This window comes from Oryx dammah, unplaced genomic scaffold (assembly GCF_014754425.2).
Source record: "Oryx dammah isolate SB20612 unplaced genomic scaffold, SCBI_Odam_1.1 HiC_scaffold_13, whole genome shotgun sequence".
Lineage (NCBI taxonomy): Eukaryota > Metazoa > Chordata > Mammalia > Artiodactyla > Bovidae > Oryx > Oryx dammah.
The window spans coordinates 40,996,296-41,003,931 of NW_024070197.1; the positions used below are offsets into that span (position 1 = coordinate 40,996,296).

Genomic DNA, 7,636 nt, shown 5'->3' on the forward strand with positions numbered 1-7,636 from the left:
TAATAAAGGGAAGAGGGCGTCAGGTCTGGGAGGTTGCAGTGCCTACTTGATGCCAAACCCAACACAGGTGTGAGTGGCAGATGTAAATTACTCTTGCCCATCTCCAAACTTCAGATCTCGACCATCAAACTTGAAGTGTACTAATATTATTGAGTCAAAGTTATTATTTATCTAATATTCAATATGTTTTTGGTATTGGGACAAGTGTTTTAGATACATTATCTAGATAACCCTCCCAACCCCATCATATGACTTGGGTCTGCAATCAGTCTCCTTTTCAGATGAAGAGAGTGGACAGGGAGGGATCACCGGGCTTGCCCAGGGCCATTCAGATAGAAAGTAAAAAGTGAGTGGTAGCAGAGCCTGGGCTGGTGACCACCCTCCTCTTCTGGATCAGGCATCAAATGTTTATGGTGGCCATGCAGGACAGGAAAGGGGCATAGGACACAATTTCTGCCTCAGTGGAGCTTTTGGGAAAGCAGATGGGTTGGGGTGGGAGTGGGCATCCTTGGTAAGGGTAGTCCAGATAGAGAACTCACCAGTGAGAAGGTTCTGATGGAGATGGACTAGGCACTGATGCGCAGGGCAGGGCAGTCTCCAGTCCTGCTTCCGCTATCATAGGTCAGGGGAGGCGGCATGATTACGTCTTCTGTGAATGTATAATATTTCCTGCATTGGAGCCATCCAAAGGCACACTCTTGCTCTTCCTTCTACCACGTTCCAAAGCAGCTGGGCTGAGGGGTCCCCGGGGCCTCTAGCTTCCAGAGTGGGTGCATACTGGTCCGTCGCACAGGAGCGAAAAAGCTTCACTGCCCGCAAAGTGATTTTGGCCACCGAGAGCTGGGTTGGTTTCCGATGTGGACACCTGATCCTTGAAATGTGCTGGGAATCCTGCCCTATTGGCTACAAACAGCAGGTCTACTGGCAGCGCCTCTCACAGGGGTGGAAGCCAGCCACAGCTCCCAGCAGCCCTTGGGAAGAACACATCCCAGACGACATCACCTGGAGCAGATGCTGGTCATCGGACATCAATCGCTTCCATGATGCTTATATTCCACCCTCCTGTCTCTTAGTCACTTAGCATAATCATTGAGAGTCTAGCCTGGAGATAGATGCCTGGGTTCCAGTCCTGGCTCTGTCATCTGCTGGCTGGGAGCCCTGCATAAGTTAACTTCTGTTTGCCTCCATTTCCCTATCTATAATTGAAGTGAAAAATAGAACCTTCCTTATAGAGTTGTTCTGAGTTAAAATGCCAAGCACTTAGAACAATGCCTGATACACAGTAAGAGAATACGTGCATGCGTGCTAAGTTGCTTCAGCCATGTCTGACTCTTTGCAACCCCATGGACTGTAGCCTGCCAGGGTTCTCTGTCCATGGCAAGAATACTGGAGTGGGTTGCCATGCCTGCCTCCAGGGAATCTTCCTGACCCAGGGATCGAACCCAAGTCTCCTGCGTCTCCTGCACTGGGAGAAGTATTCTTTATCACTAGTGCCACCTGGGAACTCCAAATGTTAAATAAAATTTCTTTTGTTCTTAAATAAGGATTATCTTTTTTGCCCAACTGTATATGTGAGCTAAACATATTTCTAATAACCTTAAAACATACACATAACTACAAAATATTATTTTAAAATCTGTTTATGGACTCCCAGTGGTCTGGGCACTGTACTTTGTGAATCCCCAGAGTCAAGTTCAAAACCCTGGGTCTGGCATTCTAAGTCCCACCCAGAATTGTCCCCCACTCACTGTCTTCCCTAACAACTCATTATATACTTTGTGCTCTGTCGGTTTTTATACTTAAACAGCACAAGGTCATTTCATTATTTTATCAAGAGGCAATATAGCTTAATGGTTAAGCACTCAGCTCTGGTGTAAATGACAGGTTTAAATTTCAGCTCTGGGCTATCTTTACTGAGTAATATCCATTACTCATCCCGTGCCCCAGCTTATACATCAGTAAAATAGGAATATAAATAGACTATACCTTCTTAGAGAGATTCAGAGAATTAAATGAGTTAATTCAAGAAAGTACTTAGTACAGGGCGTGGCTAAAGTGAGTGCTTGTGAAATGTGAGCTAAGCTAGTTGTTGGTATTTTGGTCCCATTTTAATGTTACATACGGGTCCTTAAGCCTGCACGATGAACGGCCCAAAGGATGAAGCATGGACTTCTTTACCCAGGCTCTTGGGCAAGTATTTGAGGAGTTTGAGGCCCTTTCTCCCCAACTGAAAACTGCTCAGCTGGGGGTTGGGGGAGCTGACCTGGGAATGAGCCAGCCATTCCTCCATTCAATCGGAAACCCCAGCAACAGAAATCACCCACTTGGTGAACGAGCCAGACATCCTGGCCAGGGAAATTTTCCCAGGCACTTTCTGGTGGCTCATTTTGAAAGTGAATTGAGACATTATTTTTAATTAAAGTGGCAATTTGCCCTCATGAGTTTTCCGTCCCTTGATGCGCAAATGGTGGCCTCTGTTTTGTCCCCTCCTTGCCTTCTCTTCCTCCTTTTAATTTCAAGCCCATCAGAAGGCCAGTTTACTAAATTAGTTTTAATGGAAATTTAGCCAACACAAATAATAATGAAATGTAAAATTATTCCTTAGCTAATGAACAGCCAGTGGCTTTGGGGTTAATCGTTTGCTTCTGGTGTCAGCTTATTTATATTGAAATAGAATTGTAATAGGATTCCAAGCTAAAACTGTTTCATCTTCTTGATCATCACTTACCTTAGGGGTTATTCTTTATCATTTGTCGTTGTTTAGTAATCGCTCTCACTTTGGACCTACTTATGAATTAATTAATTACCTAGTTAAACTTGGGTGATTTTTTTTTCTTTAAAAGAAATCGTGTCTTATTTTACCTTAGCAATATGTTTTTATTCCAAAGCTCTCCATACACATGGAAACATCTTCATCATTGAATTTTACGTTAACTGATCATCTTGACCAGCCAGGAATCAAGGGGTTCTCCCTTTATCAGCCATGGCTGATCCCCTCAGGGTCCTCCAGACAGAGCTCGGAGGGGCAGGCAGCAGAGACACCATCCATTTCTAGAAATTAATTTTCCTTCTCTAGGACTCAGTGATCCCATTTTAAAAGGTGTGGTTTGATCACTAGATCAATGCTTCTTAAACCTGTGGAGGTTATTCTAAAGTTACTGCTGCGGGATATTGATGCCCTGGGGATCAGGTACTCAACTTGGAAGAGAACTATTCATTCAAGAAGTTCTCTCTTTTAAAGACAGGTTTTCCTAAGTGAGTTTTTATTTGTAAAAACTGAGAGGGAGGTGAGGATTACACTGTCTAAATAAAAAAAAAGTTTAGACTAGGGATCGGGTTTAGGGTCCCCAAATTTTGCTGCATCAAAATCACTCAAGTACAACCAAAGCACAGACAACAAAAGAAAAAAATAGAAAAATTGGACCATCCAGCTTAAATATTTCTATGCATCAAGGCACCATCAACAGTGTGAAGCAGCAGCCTATGGAATAGGACTGCAGATAATATATCTGATAAAGGATTTTTTATTTGAATAAAATTGCTTCACAATGTAGTGCTAGTTTCTGCTGTACAATGAAGCAAATCAGTCATATGTAAAGATATATATCTCCCTCTTGGACTTCCTTCCCACCCACACCCTATCCCACACATCTAGGTCATCAGAGAGCATTGGCTGAACTTCCTGTGCTTTATAAGAGGTTCCCACTAGCCATCTACTTCACACATTGTAGTGTGTGTGTATGTATATGTGTGTATGTATATGTATGTATGTATATGTATATATATATATATATATATATGTTGCTAAGTCACTTCAGTCGTGTCCGACTCTGTGCGACCTCATAGACGGAAGCCCACCAGGCTCCCCCATCCCTGGGATTCTCTAGGTAAGAACACTGGAGTGGGTTGCCATTTCCCTCTCCAATGCATGAAAGTGAAAAGTGAAAGTGAAGTTACTCAGTCGTGCCGGACTCTTCGCGACCCCATGGACTGCAGCCTACCAGGCTCCTCGGTCCATGGGATTTTCCAGGCAAGAGCACTAGAGTGGGTGCCATTGCCTTCTCCGTATATATATGCTACTCTATCAATTTGTCCAACCCTCTCCTTCCCCATGTAGCCATGTCCACTCTCTACCTGACAAGGGATTAATATCCAGAATATTCAAAGAACTCTCACAACTCAACAACAAAAAATGAACATCGATTCAAAAATGGACAAAAAAACTTGAATAGATATTTCTCCAAAGCAGATATACAACTGGTCAAAGAAGCACATGCAAAGATGCTCACCATCCCTAATTGCTGGGGAAATACAAATCCAAACTATAGTGAGATGCCACTTCACACCGACCTACCTGGCTCTAAGGATGACTATGTAGATTAAATGACACAACACGTGGAAAGTATTTAGCACAGTGATACTTCAATAAATTATTAACATATCAATTAGTTCTCCTGACACATACTGAGCACCTGCTGTGTGCCAAGTAAGGCATGAGGTGTTTTATGAAATACGGACCATGATATAACAATGACTTTGCAAGAGGGTTGAGAAAAAAGTTAAATGGTACTAAAAGCTTAAAATGTTTAAGTTGGTTTCTGTTATCAGGCTGTTCTTCATTTTTCCTCATTTAGAAAAAGCAAAATATTAAAAACAAAGCAAACAAAACAATCTTAGTTTTCAATCTTTAAGGCTGTTTTGTTTCTAAAATGCCTGGATGTGAAGTTAGCACCTGCCATTCTGGATGAGGCCAGCTCCAGCTCCATGTGGAATTCACTAGAAGGTCAAATCAAAGTACTTTACCCAGGCCCTTCCTGCAAAGCAGAATTAGGTTAGACTATCCCAGCAGAAGTCTGGACCAGCCCAGCAAAGCTGCCAGGTGTTACGAGCTGTAATGCCACCACCTGAAGGCACCTTTGGTTCTGGTTCACCCATCACATCCTCTAGCTGGGCACTCTGAGACCCAGAAGGAGGAAGGGCCCCTGCATCACTCAGGCCTTCCGGCATGGAAGGGGGTGCGCATGGGACATTCAAATTGTCTGTTGGTCTGTCTTGTACTGTCTACTACTGAACATATATTTCCCTGTGGGGCCTCTGCCTCCCCCATCACCTGACCTTCCACCCAAGCCTTGTTACAGCTTATTTTTCCTTAGTGCTGTTCCTTATAACTGTTAAAAATGATTAAAGAAGACCATGTGGGTGATACAAACTTGAATACTCCATGAAGCGGGCATTTTCTGTCCCCAAGCGTCCAGAAAACTGCAGAATGGGGTGGGAGGCATGGAGCTCTCACTGGGTAAGGAATAAGGAACAATGAAGAGACAGAAAATGGATAAGGAACAAATAAGTAAGTATAGAACCCAGAGCTGGCGTCTGGGGACTGGCTGACTGGACAGCCTGTGTTTCAGGAGAGTCATTTACAGGAACATGGAAGTTGTCTGAGTTTCGGTTTGCTGACCTTGCACCCTGGGCAGGAGAAGCTCCACATTGAGTCTAGGAAGTTATTTCAACACAACCCGTGCTCTTTCAGCATCACAGTGAAGGGTGAAGTCTTTGCAGCACCGTGGTAGATGGGTTGGAAGACTTTCTCAGGCTGGGGATCTGTGATTTCTCAAGTGGCCCCTTGTGGGAGCCTCTGTGATCTCCCACAATGCACTGCTTCAAACATGGCGGTCCCTGAGTCTGTCAACGCCTGTGGAACTGGATGGTCCAAAGATGCTCAAGCGAGTTAACCAAACTTACCAGGTTCAGGATTCCATGCTGTCCAAAAGTATGACATTTTCATGAAAACTTTCATAAGCTGAAATGGTGTCAAGTGAAGAAACAATCTTGACACATCTTGCCAACAGATGCATAAAATCAATCGAGATAAAGCACAGATACTCACAGACATAGTTCAAAGCCATGGTGGCCTGATGCTGTGATGCTGAGTGTACTGCCTGAGAAGGAGCCTGGTGGAACCACTCTCACTGTTCAGGTGTCTGCATACTGGCTTCTGCAAAACAAACACTGAACATTATTTTCCCATTTTTTGCCTTTTTTTCCTAAAGGCAAAATCTCTCTTTGGATTTCTTTCAGTTAGTGAAACAGGTACCAACGTAGGTCTTTCCTAAAAGCGAGGAGGTGTTAAGCAAACTTTCAAATAGTGGGGGATACCTGTACTCAGGACCCCTAAGCCTGCTTTCATAAAGGGTGGAATCCCTGAGCCCTTCCTTTGGGAATTCCAATTCAGTGGATTCCAAATGGAAACTGGGAATATGAATGTTTAACAGCTTCCTGGTGATGTTAGGATTTATCCAGTTAAGTCATTATTTCCTGCCTTTCCTTCCTCCATGAACTTGCAGATAAGAAAATTGAGTCTCAGAGATAAGAAATAATATTTTCAAGTGTGGAAAAAAGAGTTCTAGAGGCTACCTACCTTTTTAGAAATAATTCATCTTTGTCCTCAAAAGCCTGGAGGAGGAAGACCCTAAAAGGATAAACGTTCCTTTGTTGTTCACAACCTTGACCGTGGAGCAGCTCTTTCTCGTCTCACCTTCAGGATAATCATTGTCATCTTCCTTTGGCAATGACTTCAGAGTCACCCCACCCCTGAGTCCTCTATAAAAACACCCCGTGTCAGTTCACAGAGAGGAGTCACAATGTGCCTGGGAACATCTCTCTCCTAAAATTATAAAAGAAAAACATCAGCCTCTAAATATATCAACCACGATGAGCCTTCTATTTTTGATCCATTGTTGTACAGCTTGAGATCCTCAGCTATTAGCGTGCTAAGCTTGGCCGAAATTAGACCGGAGATATTAAAAGCAATTAATGTTCTTCCTCTTCATTTTATTTATTTATTTTTCAGTTTCACGAGGCAATTACTTAAGAGGCTTTCAGGAGAAATCCTGAGCATCATTTTCAATCAGCAGAATGAAAACATAGCCTTTTGTGATTTGGCAAATAAACGACAGGGAGAAATGACTCGCTTCTATGTCGCTGTGTACTATTCATTAAAGGCTAATTGCTGTGGTCTCTAAATGAAATACGGCAAACTGTTCCACCTCTGTGCCGGTTTGTTTAAAATCTGCAAAAGCTTTATTATTAACACTATTTAATTATGAGAATGTCAGCCTTAGAGAATTCCAAACCCACACTTTCCCTTCATCATTAGTAACAGGCCAAAAATGAAACACTTTCAACAATGAAGGGTTCATATTTCAAGCTTATACAGTAGCTGCTAAAAGGCTATACTCAGAAAATCAATTTTATTAAAGTCCTTCCAGCACTAAAGGGACTTGCATGCAACTAAGCAATTTTAAAAACATGTCCAGGAGTCGCGACTTTTTGATTCATGTTTTTAGTGGGGTGGTTTTGGACTGTTTTCAATATTGTCTCCTAACAGTGGGGTCAGAAGTGATTTGGGGAAGGGCTGAGCAAGGCACAGGGAACACGATTCACACTTTCTCCCTGCCTTGCTTTCCATCAGATGTGGGGATCTATGGACCAGGCAATTTAGAGAGAGGGGTGACAACCTGCAAGACTGGGAATGGGAGAGGAGGGCCAGCAGGGGAAGGAGACAATGCTTTGCTCTTTTACTTTTTTGTTTTCAAATAGTTTATTATTATTATTATTCATTTTAAACTCAGGGAAA

At 42.9% G+C, this 7,636-nt stretch overlaps 1 long non-coding RNA gene across 1 annotated transcript in view; it reads right to left on the reverse strand.

Annotated features, from left to right (window-relative positions):
- Positions 1-6,621, reverse strand: part of LOC120873221 — a 46,321-nt gene extending 39,700 nt beyond the window's left edge. The window contains exons 1-2 of the long non-coding RNA XR_005723412.1: positions 6,419-6,621; positions 5,888-5,995 (exon numbers count right to left, since the gene is read on the reverse strand). This is a non-coding gene — a long non-coding RNA (uncharacterized LOC120873221). The remainder of the gene's footprint in view (positions 1-5,887; positions 5,996-6,418) is intronic.
- Between the last annotated feature and the right edge of the window lie 1,015 nt (positions 6,622-7,636).